Raw genomic sequence first — 16528 nt, 5'->3', positions numbered from 1 at the left:
TATTGTATCAGCCATTAACTCGATTCTAGAGCCACTTTCCATTTATGCAGACTGGTTCCTTAGACCCTTTGTGTTACACATGAATTCCTATGTCAAGGACACCACCAGTATGATTAACCTTGTCGCTGAGATCCACCTCAACACCACCGATCTTCTAGTTACCCTAGACGTGACGTCCCTTTATACAAGCATCCCACAAGGGGAATGCTTGAAAATTATGGAGATGTTCTTGAATCGACGGACTGATACATTGCTAAAAGTACCCACACCATTTATTATGGAATGTATTAGAATTGCCCTGACAGAAAATTTCTTCTTATATGAAGGCACCTTCTATAAACAAATCCATGGTACAAGTATGGGGGCCACTTTTGCGCCAGATTTGGCCAATTTATTCATGGATCATTTTGAAAACACATCCATCTACCATCCATCTAATCCTTTTAATAAAGATATTTTAAAATGGTGCCGTTACATAGACGACGTGTTCATGATCTGGCAAGGGGATCTCCCCCGCCTGCACGTTTTCCTAGAATGGCTCAACAATCATAACCCATACATCAAATTCACTATGACATCTAATTCTACCACCATTCCTTTCCTGGACCTTCTTATTTCAAAAACTGAAGAGGGTACTCTCAGCACGACCCTGTTCCGTAAACCCACTGACAAGAACACCCTTCTCAGATACAATAGCTTTCACCCTCGGAGTCTACGTGAGAATCTACCTATTGGGCAATTCCTGAGACTCAGAAGAAATTGTACTGATCTCAGAGATTTTACTAGAGAAAGTAGAGCTTTGAAACAGCGTTTGTCTGCTAGGGGGTATCCTAATAAATGCATCAATCGAGCATATAAAAGAGCTAAATATGCTAACAGAGCTAGATGCCTCCAGCACGAACCCCTGATAAAAGAAGACAGGATTACGTGTGTTAGCACGTTTAGCCCCATTAGCAACGCTTTGCGCAAAGTGATTAAACAACAATGGCATATCTTGACCACGGAAGATTTCAGCCCCAAACAACCTAGGTTTGCCTTTAAGCGCCAAAAAAACGTTAGTCCACACTTATCCTGCCATACGTCCTTTCTCATCACAATCCACTTTGTGGAATCTTCCACCAGTAGTGGGCCACTTTAAATGCGGCCACTGCTCAGTTTGCGACCTAACAGACAATTACAAGTCTATTGACCTGAACGGCAAAGTTTGGAATTTAAGATCTTTCTCCAACTGCGCTTCAGATTGGCTTATATACGGAATTAAATGCCCGTGTAACCTACTATACATAGGAAAAACTAGCCGCACTGTTCGACTCAGAATCTGTGAACACAGGTCATGCCTGAAGAATAAAACTGAGAACAAACCTTTGGTCTCTCATTTTATCACAGCTAAACACCATTACACGGATTTCAAATGGTTTGTGATTCAAAAAATACCCCCTTTACCGAGAGGAGGAAATAGAGATCTGTCTCTAAGCCGCGCTGAACAAAGACTAATATATACTTTGAACACGGTCAATCAGGGGCTCAATTCCTCGGTGGAATGGAATAATCTGATCACGTGATGTGGTCAGAACCTCGCAAATAACACAGTTTCTTGACCTGCTAGATCCCCTGGGCTCTGGGATTTAGATGTCATCCATAACCCCTTTTGCTGGTGAGGTTTTGACGCCTACACGCCGTGGTTTTAAATTTGAGCGCCGCGTTTCATTAGATCGCGTGTCAGTAGGTCTTCCCCACATGCGCACACATTTCGAAGAGGACGTTTTGAGATAAATAAATTTTCCCTCTATGACACCCCCCCCATCGTTGCCACCCTTCGGTAGCGGATATTTGACATGCTGTGCATGCATCTCCCTAGAACATTGGCATATTTGGACAAGAGCATTCCAATGTATCCTTGTGTAAGAGTTGGGTGTACGCACTGCACCTTTAAAGAACAAAGTCTTTACCTGTTGTCACGTGATTTATACACGTATTTAAATTCTCCTTTCACACTACCGCTTCGACCATTTGGTACACAGCGGCGGTGATGAGAGGTTCTCCTTGGTGCTGCCTGCAGTATGTTAAGGTAAGCACGGGTTCTCCATTGCGCCCAGAGCTACTCTCTCGATTCGCATCGAGCTGCCAAGTTTTAACTGGTTCCTTTTGTATCGTGCAGAACTTTGACTGACCAATTGTCAAACTACTTTGGAATCACTTGGCAATAGATGGACGTGATTCTGCAACGCTGATACAATCGCGCCTGCCGTTCGCTATAAATCGCCAGGGACTTGTGTTCCGTGTCAACGAAGGCACGCGTTGTGACATTTCCTTTGGAAGGGTAATTGTCCACCTCCGTAACAAACAAGTTTGTTGTCTTTTTTAACTATAGATGATTTGTCTTCGCATGTGACACACTTGTTTTTCAGTTGCTTTGCATCATTTAGATGATAAACACTTAAGCAATTATGTTAGAGTCCGCCTACATTTAGTGCTTCTCGGGCTGGGCTAAAAAGAAAATAAGTTTACTCAACTTGACGTTTTTATTGTTATCCTGGTCTAACTTTAGACACCGTCACAAAACTATATTATAAAGAGTTTCGGGTTGAGAATGGCACATAATGAAATTATTGTCCTGTCACCTTCGACTCAACTAGAGCACACTATTAATCCTCCTAACGATGACTGAAGTAATCATACTGTGCTACATTTCTGTTTGCGCAAGAGTCATTTTTTGTCTCTTTTCTTTATCACACCCTATACAGCAGTTAGTGGTAAGGGTTGGATTCACACACTTTTTGATGTCATATAATGTTATGTCTCTATCATAAAATGTTCTGGGCATGATGCTCAGCATATATACGAATTTGGTTGGTTTATGTGGCACAATTGTAGGATTTAAAAGATTGTCAGGCTATTCCATCAGCCGACATAAGAGATGTTCAAAGACTAGAGGCCACATTGTCACTGTCATTTAGTTTCAATATAGATGTAAGTGTGTCTATGCTGTATAATTAATTGTATATATATGTATATTTTTCCAGATCTGTGTGATGCCAATATCTAATCATTTATAAGGCTGTGTTTGAAGAAATGTCTTGTCCTGATGATGGCCACTACAACTGCATTCTATATGGACACTTGAGAAACTGTCCAATATGAACATTGGCCGAAACATGTCGACATTCTGAATCTCAGCAAATGCCAAATTTCTCGCCATTTTGCTACATTTTCTGTATCAGGAAGTGAAGGTGGATTATTTCACCTCGCCTGTGTTTGTTTTTCCTTAAGGCTTTTTTGTCATCTGGAGCCTTGCCTTATATAATTGTTTGACACTAATTTTACATTTTTTCTATTTGTGTCCTTTCACTTGACTTGTATGTGATTGATGTGCTTATCTGTAGTTTTTTAATGTTTTAGATTGTGAATTAAAATTATTCGCTTGTATGCCTCTCTCTCCTCTACCCTTGGTTTTTTGTGCTATTGACAATAATTTCTTTTGTTGTTATATAACCCTATGTATGTGTGACTAACAATATATCCAACCCCGCTCTGAATGAGGGTAGTGAGGGGTAAGCAACTCCTAAGCACCAGGTCTCTGGTACTTTCTTTCTCTGACAGAATTTCTCTACATTTATTGATGAATTCATACACCCAGAAGTAATCAAACTGAAATCTTACATGAGAAGCCAGGTCTATTTTGCACCACCTAGAACAATTTACATGGTGTGTTACATACATTCTTCTTACTTTCGATCTAACAACATTGGACATCAATAGGAGATGACCCAGTGTTAGGGAGAATTCTCATTTATGGCTAATTTCCCTCACCTAGTGAGTCCCCCAGCAGCTTTGCTGGACTTCTGGAATAATTCTTTTCCACTTGGTAAGAGTGAGAGCTTTTCCCCCACTCTTACCTGGGTTTTGCGATGTGTTTCTATCTGTTTTTGTGATTGTGGACTCTGAAGTACACCACTTCAGTAGCCCCCTTCTTTTTGTGTGTCACACAGCACCTTCAGTGCCGTGGCACAGGGTTGTCTTTGAGACTTCCCTCAACTCCATTTCTGAGGCGACTACTGTCCCCCAGAAAAGGGTAAAGTTACCATTAACTTTACTTAGTCAATCTACCACAGATCCAGTACACCCCATCTTCCATGGAGTACTGGAAAGGGTTAACTCGTATCCCTTTGCATCTGTACCTCCTAGAGCATTGTTTCGCTCTTTTAACATTTAGACTTGGCTGGTGGCAGTGGTATCTACCCTAACCTTTCTACTGCGATTATATCAGATAAACGTGGTACTGTTCTTGGCTATTATATTAGCCTTGAACATAAACCCGCTTGAACAAATCATCTTTTTCTCAGCTCCGGTTGGGTTTATTCACCATTTCTTTTTGTTAAAGTCCTTCTTGTATTTTACTTTGCGCGGCAAACTAGGTTCGCCTTCTTTGTTCACTGTCTTTTGGTAGGCTTCTGCCCAGAAGCCCTCCTCAAGGCACCTGGGTGTCTAGGTGGGCTGAATGTGAGGGAGGGGGGTAGTCCCCCCTGCACAGGGTATCCTAGGAAACCCAAGTCGCACTTTGTCATGATTGGCCAGGTTAGTTGTCCGGGCTGGACAGCCCCCCTGCTGGGTGAATGACAGCCAGGCTACGTGAATGGGGGTTTTTCGCATAAAAGGCAGGTCTCTGGGCTAGAAGTCAGAGAGTCACCACTGGAACTACAAGGAACCGAAGAGAAGCGGAGAGAACAACGGCTGCTGCAACTACCCCGTTCCGGTGAGCCCTGCTGCAGTCCCGAGCTATCTGCCCTTCAACGACTCAGAGAAGATCCAGTCCAGAGTCTTCTTCCCTTGAGCTTGGTGGGGATAACCAGCTCAACTTCTACAGCCAGAGGATCCTCTTCCGTGGTCGAAATCGCTGCATACTGCTGTAGTGGTCCGCATAGCCACCTGAAGAGCCTCTCCTGTTTTTAAGGAGCGCACCTTTTATTTCTTATCGCTGCTGCCGGCTTCATCCCTGTGTGGTGCAGACCCCCTTCAGACGTCCTCCTTCATGACGAAGCTCCAGGAATCGTGGGTCTGTGGGAAACCAACAGGAATAACTGCCAGGGCACCAGCTGCACCATTGGAATAAGGTACTGTGTTCTGCTTAAGGAAACTGGATGAATCCCTTTTTCTTCATTTCCAAGGCTTGCCCTTGTCTTCCCTCCTTCTTATAACTTTTGCTTCCGAACATTGACAATATCGAAGTACTTTTGGCTACGTTGAATCGTGAACTGTCTGACAGTGTGATCTTCGGCAACTGCCCGGTGTCTTTCGACCCTGGCTCCGGCCCTTTGACTTTTGAACTCCTGTCTCTGAGTGTTTCTTGATTCTGCCTGCCTAACCAAAATATTTCCTGTGATTTTTGCCTCCAACTCCCTCTGGGTATCTCAGGTGCTAAGTGTGTTTTTGCCACGGTAGCAATTCATGTCACGGATACGCATTTGTTTAGTAGACTGAACTGTCAAAAAGTGATCGCAATCGTATTCACAGTAACGTGTTTTGTTCATAACACCGGTTCATTCAAACACAGGGTACTTACCTTGAGACAAAGTGAATTGGTTAGTTGTAGTACATTTAACGTGTGGTTTTTATTGAAGTTTAATAGAAGTGTTGTATTTATAACGAATGGTTTAAAAATAAATGTACTTATATTTTTCTACCTGAAACCTTGAGTCAGTGTTTGCTTGAGTCACAGTAATTGTGATACCTTTGTGTAATCTCTGCTACTGCTCATATACTCTTGAGATAAGCCTGGCTGCTCCGCCACTGCTACCACTCTGACATAGTAGTACAGGCTTGTACCAAAGGTAAAACTTTTATTACCATCTGTAGCCTTAATTGTGTGTAGGGGTCCCTAAGGCACTGCACAGGATTCTGCCTAACACCCAGCAGCTGAAGACCATAACTATTTCTTCAAGAACAAATCAGCTACAAACATCAAACACTACGTGTTTATAAAAGAGGTGCTCAATTTCACTCTGAAAAATAAACATCTGTATTTTTGATAAGGAGTATTGTCAACAAAATGCAGCTGTTGCCACGGACGTGTGCTTTTTACCATCCCTGGCAAATCTTGTTATGCGATTCTTTGAAATCACATGTGTATTATCATTGGATACATTCTTTAGAAATATTGTACAGTTGAACAGATATATCCATGATATTTTGGCCATATGGAATGACATAGAGAAGGAGTTGGAGGGATTTTCACAGTATATAAATGGTAACATCTTCGGAATAAAACTCACAGGGCATCATGATAGCACTCACATTCCATTTTTGGAGCTAGCGATCTATATAAAAGACAACAAATTCAATACTAAGGCCTTTTGCAAGGGAACTAACCTCAACTCTACTCTAGATGCTACTAGCTGCCATCAGATCAAATATTGTAAACATCCCAACTGGGGAATTTATTAGACATCATTTATATGCCGGCAGACCTGACATGTAACGGGCACTCCTACAGCTTTTCGAAGCTGTGCTTAAGGCAAGCCTGTCCGTACCCGTCCGGGCCGTGGATGGGCCCTGGGCTCTGATGGATCTCGAAGGGAAACATTATATTTCGCTTCAAAGGGAAGACCCAAATATTAATACAAACTGTACTGAGCATGGGCAGTATTGTTGGTACTGGTCCCTAATGAGACTAGGTTTGAGACATTTGTGCCTGTAGGAATGGGTTCAACAGAGAGTGCAACAACAGCTGGTGAACAAATAAACAGGTGTAATGATTCCTACTTAGGCTTTACCTGGAATACTCAAACATCTGCCCTTATGGGCTTTTCAATTAATGCCAGGTCAGCAGTTGCCCACGTGGATTACATATTTTCACTTTTAGATTAGTTCTTTCCTGATCTATTTGGCATAACCGAGACTTGGTTCACCCCTTCCTCTGGACCTGACATTGATCAGATGCTCCATTTAAAATTAAATTCTCTGATAGATCCCCCAGCTCCCATGGGTAGACAGGGGATTAACTTTGATTCATCGATCATCTCTAACCTGTATTCACTTGCTTTGAGTCACAATCTTTCTTGTGAACGTTTGCTAACTCCGCTTCAATGGTCTCCTAATACAGCTGTTTACATTTTGCTGGTTTATAGGCTCCCTTCTTTATCACTGCTTAATCTTGCTTAAAGTTTTGCACAATGTGTTGCTGATCTGGCTTTATTTTACCCTAATCTATTTATCGTGGGAGATTTTAATGTTAAGACAAATAATCCTACTGATACGCAAGCAAAAAATATGATTAGTACATTGGGCGACATGGGTCTTGAGCTGTGTCATCATCTTCCTACGCACACAAGGGGAAATGTGCTTGGTTTACGTAGCATTATTAAACCCACTGCCTGTTCTTTAGTCCAATCATTTTGTTCTCCCTTATACTATACCGTTTTTGGCGCCTTCAGGCTGTTTGTCTAACACTATGGGCCTCATTACGGCTTTGGCGGTAGCCAAGCCGCTATTGGCGGCATGGCTGCCACCAAAACCGGGTCCGGGTTCCCTGAATGGGGAATTACCGGGCCATTCCGAGTTAGGAGGGCCTGGTAATTCCCCCTACAGGGAACCCGGGCCTGGACCTTCCCCATTCCTATTTGAGCCCCCATAGGGCTCAATGGGAATGGGTGCAGGGAGCTTAAAACAGGCCGATTACGACCAGCCTGTTGTTAGCTCCCTGGTCCTCCCGCGGGACCCGGTAAGGACGCCTGGTTTTACCAGGCGTCCTTACCGGGTCCCACGAGGGGACCTCATAATTTTGCAGAATGGGTTTAACGGGTCTGCCTCCATTAGCGGAGCCCATTAACCCATTAACCCATTCCGCAAATCTTGTAATGAGGCCCTATCTGTCAACGGCGGCACTGGGGTAAGTTTTCCCCGGTTGCCGCAGCTAAATGCCTTGTAAGCAGCACTAATCACTTTATTGTCAATGGGAAGCAAGACCCCTGTAGTGCCCTGCTGAAGGCCATGGTGGAAGCAGCAAATGCTTTTGCACCAGTTAAGGCTAGTTAAACCTGGGCAATGCACTATGCACCCTGGTTTAATGCTGAGCTAAGGTCTCTTAAGCAAGTGTGCCGCCAACTGGAGCATAAATGGAGAGGTGAGTATGGTATAGCCTCCAAACCTATTCATAAGCAGTCAGTTCTTCGGTGTCAGGAGGCGATTTGGACAGCTCAATCACAGCAGTTTGCTGAGCGGATTCTATCAGTCTCCTGCTCAAAGCAAAGGAGCTCCCATTGGTAACCCCTCCTATTGATCCTCTACGCTGAACAAGTGCAGTGTGATCTAATCAGCTCCTTCTTTGATGCCTCCTGCCAGCCATCGCACTAACCCTACTCCCAGGATATACCATCCTTAGGCAAGATAGACTTGACAAGACTGGAGGGGGAGTCACCCTCATCCACAAAGACACATTATCCTTGAGACTAGCAGAATATAGCACATGGGCTGGAAATGCCGACATCTTATCAGCCAAGCTCTCCCAGCAGACTTCCAAGAGCACCTCTCCCATAGGCTCAGCAACAACATCAGAAAATCCTCCAAAATCCTCCTATTAGGAGACCTAAATCTAGGATTTAATGATGCCAAGGACAAACCCACCACACTCTTAGCCAAAGAACTTGCTGACATAGGATTCTCCCAAAGAGTCACCACCCCCACTCACTCCAAAGGCTGCATCCTTGACTGGGTCATGGATCACAACTGTGCCTCCATCATTACCGCAAACACCGCTCTCCCCTGGACGGACCACACGTGCATAGAATTCACTATCCCCACACACCCCACCCCTAAGATCACTACCCATGCTCCACCTGCCATAACAAGAAGCTCCAAATATCTGCGACCCTACCTCAAAAACCCCAGTTTAGCTCCACCATTCTCTCAAGACCCAACATACTATCAGCAATCTTTAATGATACTCTCACCAATGCCATAAATGCCATTGCCCCATTAAAAAGCAAAAATGAAAAAAAATAATTTCACTGCAAAGATTGGTTCTCCGATGAACTCCAAACCCTCCAAGCGAAAAAGGGACAGTCACTAAAAACATGGCAAGCAGATCCCACGGACCTAAATAAGACCCTCTTCAAACAAATAGCCCTCCAATATAAAAAAGCCATTTTAATAGCTAAATCTAACTCTTTCAACGACAGGATCTCAAAGGCCAACTTCCAAGCGAAAGAATTATTCGCAATCTTCAACAAACTCGTCACACCCCGAGCCACCGCTGACGAAATAAATAAAGAAAAAGCCTGGTGCGCGAACATCCAGTCCACCATGCTTAACAAAATAAAACTCCTCCAAAATAAAATTCAAATTGCAAAGTCCTCCCGAACCTAAAACTAACAGCCACACACCTGATAAGGATATTGTTTTCAGCCACGCCCAATTCGCATTCAGAAACATCACGTTGCCAGAGTCCCTTCATTTTATCAAAAACCTCAAACCATCTCTCTGTAAAGCCGACATCTGCCCTCCAAAAATCATCAAGGAATGTGCCAATGACCTAGCACCCCTTATTACTGCCTTCATTAACGCATCATTCCAAACAGGTATTGTCCCAAACAGTCCTAAGAAAGCATGGGTGCGGCCTCTACTAAAAAAGGCCACACTTGACCCAGAACAACCCAACAACTACAGACCGATAACAACTGTCCCATTCCTCTTGAAAATCCTGGACAAAGCAGGCCACAACCATATTCAGTCTTACATAGAAGCAAACTCCATACTAGGCAAAAGGCAATCTGGCTTCTGCATCGGGCACGGAACAGAATCAGCCTTACTAGATCTTAAAAACCAAATTTCACACATCATGGACAAAGGCAAACCCGCCCTGCTCCTTCTTCTTGACCTATCGGCAGCTTTCGACCTGGTAGATCATCAAACACTCACCACCCACCTTACTCACGCAGCACACTTCTCTATCCAAGCAGCAACCTGGATCACATCCTTCCTCGAAGGTAGAGCCATGAAGGTCCACTCAGAAACTGCAAACGCAGACCCCACCACTATAAACTGTGGTGTCCCCCAAGGCTTGTGTACTGCCCCAACCCTCTATAAACTCTTCATGAAACCCCTCTTCGACCTACTTGATTCCATGGGTGTTGCATATACCAACTATGCAGATGATACTCAAGTACTTATACCCCTATCTGGACTCTACCACCAAGACGCCAAGGACCTCCACAACATCTATGCCACCATCCAAGCGTGGATGGCACTCAATGGTCTCTGCCTAAATGGGGAGAAGACTGAAATTCTCATCCTCGGCCAGAAAAACACAATAACAAAGCTTAACCCCCAGTACGCCAGCTTCATCATAGACAACTCAACCATTCCAGTATCATCTTCCGTCAAGACACTAGGGGTTCACATTGACGCAAATCTATCTATGAACAGGCAAACCAGTGCCATAACCTCTGAATCAGCGCTCAGCATCAAACTCATCAACGCCATCAAACCCTACTTACCCTCTTCCGACCGCCTAGCCATAGCGAGAGCAACCATAGGCGCCAAACTCGACTATTGCAACGCTCTCCTAGCTGGCACCTCCGCCAAGAACATTCATAGACTGCAAACTACGCAAAACAATGCCCTAAGAGCCGCACTGAGCATCCCCAGAAGAGACCATATATCTCATGCCAGACGTGATGCACGGTGGCTTCAGGTCAAAGACCGCGTCACACTGAAAATTCTTACCATCACACATAGATGCATCAACAACACCGCTCCCTCCTACTTAGCCGAAGTTATATCAAGAACCACTTCCACTCGCCCCACCAGAGCTCAGTACACCAACCAGCTACACATACCTCACATCAAGAGAGTCACAGCTGGAGGGCTAGGCTTCTCTTACATTGCACCTAAACTATGGAACTCACTCCCTGCCACCCTCAGAGCTGAAACCTCCATCTCCGTTTTCCGGAACAACCTCAAGACCACTCTCCTCTACGCATAACGCAACCTCCTACCCTACCATGTCTTGTATATTGTAACATTAACTCAAATGTAATGTAACTATATCATAAACCTGCATATATATACTGCTATCTTTTGTAACATTAATGCTCACTATGTCACATATGTATGACTCCTGACCTGTAACTAAGCTCTGTACTGTAACAAGTGCCACAATGTCTTCGGACTGCTGTGCGCTATATAAATGCGAATAAAACAAAACAAACAAAAACAAACTACACTGGCTCCCGGTGAACAGCTGAATTGAGATTTAGATCCTCTGCATCCCTCACTGGGCTTTCTACCACCGGTTCCATGTGTTAATATCCCCGCAAAAATATTGCGATACAAAAATATCACAATATTTTTGCAGCGATATTGAGGCATGGACCCTGCGGGGGACATCCCTGCAACACCCGCATTATTTTTAAATGTGCGGGGGACACCTCCGCATCCCCCTCTCCCACAAATTATCCCCCCCAAAAATATTGCCTATGGCGTTCCAGACGACCATTTATAGGGTGATATTTTTGGTGGGGTTAATATGTAGGGATACCCTACCACCTTGGTGCTCAGTGTCTGCAGGCTACGCTAATTCCGCATGCCCCCTCAAGGTCCCTCCCTTTGGCTTCTCAGAAATGTCTGGCTGTTCCCGGATTTTGGAGGGCATGTGCGGAAGGCAGAGCCTTTTCTACTCTGTCACCTGCTATGTGCAATTCTCCCCCAAACCACCTTTGGGATGTGAATGATCATTTGGACTTTTGGAAAGTCTTGAAGGCATATCCTTATTAGTTTTGTTTGCGTTTTTCTTGGTCTTAGAGGGGCTTCCTCCCACATGCTGTTTCTAGCGCCTAGATACCCATGGGCCATAGTTCACACTGTATACATGTTATTTCATTACATTAAATTACATTACAGAGAAACTGTAGTGAAGTAATGGAGAGAGATAAAGAATTTCAACTAATTGCTGATAAATTAAATGCCGGAGGTTACACTAATCGGACAACCTAAAGCCAGATCGCTTAATAAAACAAGCAGTAAACTAATGACACCAAAACAGAGCGATGAATCCAAGACAAATCCCCAAAGATATAGGATTATAACCCCATGAATTGAAAATACCAAATCCATTGATCAAATACTTTCCAAATATTTCCATATACTCTTATTAGACAAAGATGTTGCAAATGACCTAGAGAAAAACACAGCATAATCTGTACCAAAGCGCCCTCTTTACCTACTCGACAGAACCACATTTTATAAGTGTGGCCACTGCAGCATTTATTTATTTATCTTATTTATTTATACATTTAGTTTACACCCAAGCCCTGAGGTATCACGGCTGAGAGACGGGCCTCTACGACCGGTGGGGGGTGTCTGTACTTCCGCTCCCTATATGGTGGAGGAGAGGCACAGGAGACCCCAGCCAAGATTCTCTATTCGGTAGCAATGGTCGAGCAATCAAGGCCTAGCTTCTCAGGAGGTGATGCAGGCTGGTTCTTAAGTACAGTGTATCCCCAAGCCCCCACAAAGGAATATCCACACTCTGTATTGGTTAGAACACAGTCTTTATATAATCAATAGTTACGGTTATGTACATTCATCATGATAACTCACTTTGTACTCCGGCAAAATCTACAATGACAAATATTTACAATCCTAAAGTGGTACCACCCTAGATCTCATTGAAGTGCATGAACAATACTGTACGATGCCACACAGACCAATAGAGTGAAACCAGCAATAGAGAGAGGAGAGAAAATAAGATGGTTGAGCAATAGGCAAGATACTGGCCCCTACCACTGGGCACAGTTCTGTGTGGAGATCCCCCCACCTGGGCAACCTGTAAAGAAAGATATAGCACAAGCCCAGTCCGTATATTGCTCTGCAAGTCTTATTCTCTCCTATAATGTTTTTACCCCCCCAATGTACCTGGTGGAGTCGAGCTCCTCGAAGGCGTCGACAAACGTCGAGGGACTCGCTGTTCGGCGACGGGGAATCGACGGCCCTTCTTGAATGCCTTCCCTTTCAGGCGGGAGGCACGGGGCGTCGAACGTCCGTCGACAAATGAGGTAGAACGATGTCGAAGAGGCGGCAGCTTCGTCCTAGCGGTGCTCGTCGGCGTCGGGCCGTCGGCGTCCTGCAAGGCGGAGGTGTGCGGGGCACCTCGATGACAATAGTTCTGAACCGCAAAGATTGTAGAGACGGGAGCCCGGCAAGGGCGTCGAGTCGTCCGAGTCTTTGAGGTCGTCGGGTGGCGGGAAACCCACCGGCAGGTTTCTCCTCGGCGCGTTGGTCGGCCTCGACTTTCTCCGGCAGGATAAGCGGTCGACGATGCGGTCGAGAGAGTCCTTCGATTGAATGTTCTTAGGCAAAGGAGCGGACGGCTCCGGTCGTCGGTGGCACGTCGTCAAGTGGTTCCCACGGCTGGGCAACACAACTTCGACGGGCCTCCAGCGGTTACACAAACCTGCGAACCCTGGTCGACGGCAATGGACTTTGACGGCGTCGGTGTCTGGGTGCTTTACTTCGATCTCCTCAGCGGTCCCGTCTCTGGTCGACAGCCTTTCGAGGGTCTGTCTTCCAGGGCGCTTCGGCGAAGATGGAGCGGTGCTCGATGGTCCCTCGGAGCACGGGAAGAGGGCGCCTTACCAGGTCCTCTTTCGGGTCAGCCCTCGACGATCTCGTCAGCCTTCAGATCGGTTGAAGCAAATGCCACAGCAAGTCTTCTTCTTCCAGCTGGACGTCGAGGATCAGCAGTTCCAGTTACTCGTAGAGTGGAGACTCAGCTCCCTGGCTGCTGTAGGAGCACAATGGTCGCTTCTCAACCAAAGGTCCCTTCTGAACACTTTTCCAGTGGTGAGAGGTCCCCAGATATACTATCCTCTCTCTCATCCACGCTGCTGGCACACACTCAGCAGCCAATCATACTGCAGGGCATTCATGCAGTCAGTCAGCCAATCAGGTACACAGTGCATTCAGGCCACACTCCTCCCTTCCAGACACTCACAACAAGAAATGTGGATTGGGACAAGTACCCAGCCATTCAACACTACACACTGCATTCAGGCCAGTTTCGGGCAGGGTTTTCTCGGTCTTTGTCTCTCATGCCAGAAACCAGACAACCACAACAAGAAGTGTATATTGGTCACACACTCCATTCACCCAGGTCCCACCCACAGGAGGTACCCACAACATACAGTCACTGGGAAGGCTCCAGTCAGTCTAGCTGGGCCTTCACAACAATACCATACATGGAACTTCCACCCAACAGCCAGTCAGGGGGAAGGGACAGAGACAGGGCTTCCCAGGACTTTGGCAAAACAAGATAACAGGCTATAGAAAGCAAGAGGCCACAGGGGCCATCTTGTTTCCTATCAGGAATCAACAGATCCCAATGGCATGACCCTAAACTGGTAGAGTCCCTCAGGTGTTGAGAAGGCCGTCTTTTCCTTGGCATGGTCCGTCAGAGCTATTTGCCAATAGCCTGAAGTAAGGTCAAAGGTGCTCACAAACTTGGCAGCACCGATGGTGTCCACGAGCTCATCAGCCCTGGGCAATGGGTGCGCGTCAGTCTTGGTGACGGCATTGACTCCTCGGTAGTCCACACAGAACCTCCAATCCTTGGTACCCGCCTGTGAACTTGCCTTGGGGACAAGGACCACTGGACTGGACCAGGGACTGGTTGAGGGTTCAATAACACCCAGCTCCAACATCTTGGCGACCTCAGCCTGGATGTGGTTCTTGACGGTATCTGACATATGGTAGCACCTGCTTTTGACAGGCACGCTGTCACCAGTGTCAATTTCATGCTTACACCACGGTGTAAGGCCTGGCTTCAGTGAAAACAGAGAGGCATACTGTTGGAGCAAAGCCCTACAGGCCCTCTGTTGCTCTGTTGTCAAATCTGGAGAGAGATGTACTCCCTCCACTGAGCCATCCTGAGGGTTGCTATGCAGCAAATCAGGAAGGAGCTCACTCTCATCCTCTTCTTGCCCAGAAGCTAGCAAGAGACATGAGACTTCCGCTCGCCTGTGGAAAGGCTTGAGCCTGTTGACATGGAATAGCTGAGGGGCTACCCCAGGGGCTCCCATGTCAACCAGATAATTGACTTCGCCCATCTTGGAGATGATCCTGAAAGGTCCAGTCCACTTGTCTGCCAAAGCCCTAGGCTTGGTAGGCTCCATCACAAGGATTTCCTGTCCCGGAGTCCAATCCACTTGCGAGGCTTTAAGGTCATGCCAGTACTTATTCAATTCCTGGCTGGCCTTGAGATTTGCTGTTGCCTGACCCATCATTTGTGTCATCCTCCGTCTGAGGCCTAACACATAGTCCCCCACTTGTTTGGCGGGACCCGGAGGGGTGGCTTCCAAGCCTTCCCTGATCAAGGCGAGGGGCCCCCTCACGGGATGTCCAAAGAGTAACTCAAAGGGGCTGAAACCAACACCCTCTTGAGGTACCTCCCTGTAAGCAAACAGCAGGCATGGCAGGAGGAGATCCCATTCCCTCCTTAGGGGTTCTTCCAAAGCCCCTAGCATGCCCTTGAGAGTTTTATTAAATCTCTCAACCAGACCATTGGTCTGGGGGTGGTAAGAGGTGGAGAACTTGTAGGTTACCCCGCACTCTTTCCACATGGTTTTCATGTAACTCGACATGAAGTTGGATCCTCTGTCAGAGACAACCTCCTTGGGGAATCCAACATGGGTGAAAATGCCCAGGAGAGCCCGGGCAACCACCTTGGCCGTAACCGTCCGAAGGGGTATCGCCTCAGGGTACCTGGTGGCATGATCTACCAAGACCATGATGAACCGATGTCCACCTGAAGTGGGAGGGTCAAGGGGACCGACGATGTCGATGCCCACCCTCTCAAATAGGGTGCCAACCACTGGCAACGGCTGCAGTGGGCAATGACACTGCCTCCAGTCTTGCCAGACAACTGACAAGTTGGGCAGGTCCTGCAGTGGGACTCCACTTCTACTCCCATCCGGGGCCAGTAGAAATGGGCAGAGAGCCTCTGCTTAGTCTTCTTGGTCCCAAGATGACCAGCCAAGGGCACCTCATGCGCCAACTGCAGTAGGAAGGGCCTGTAAACTTGGGGTACCACCAACCTCTTGCGGGCACCAGGTTCAGGCTTAGTGGGCTCACTAACAAGGAGCTCACCCTCCCAATAAATCCGGAAATTCCTAGGCACCTCTCCTTGTGCCTGGGCCAGGGCCTGTTTCCTCAGTCCCTCGAGAGAGTGGCACTCTCTCTGTCCCTTACAGAAGTCTGCCCGGGAGGGTCCCCCTTCAGCTAACAAGCATTGAAGGTCGGGATGATCCTCCGGGTTAAGAACCTCTCCCACAGGAGAGTCTTCTGCCTCTTCTCCCAAAGGAGTTGAGTTTGGGTTTTCCACTGGACCCAGCCCGTCCGGAGCCTGGATCCCAATGGGTGCGGCAGGAAGAGAAGGTGCTCCCTCCACAGAGGTGGCCTTCTTGGTCTTCCTCCTTCTTGCCTTAGGCCTCGCCTTTGGCTCGGGTATCTGACCCACAGCCAGACCCGATGTCACCTG

The sequence above is a fragment of the Ambystoma mexicanum genome, chromosome 6p (assembly GCF_040938575.1).
Source record: "Ambystoma mexicanum isolate Mex_15411 chromosome 6p, UKY_AmexF1_1, whole genome shotgun sequence".
NCBI classification, from domain to species: Eukaryota; Metazoa; Chordata; class Amphibia; order Caudata; family Ambystomatidae; genus Ambystoma; species Ambystoma mexicanum.
This window is presented reverse-complemented; position numbering follows the sequence as displayed.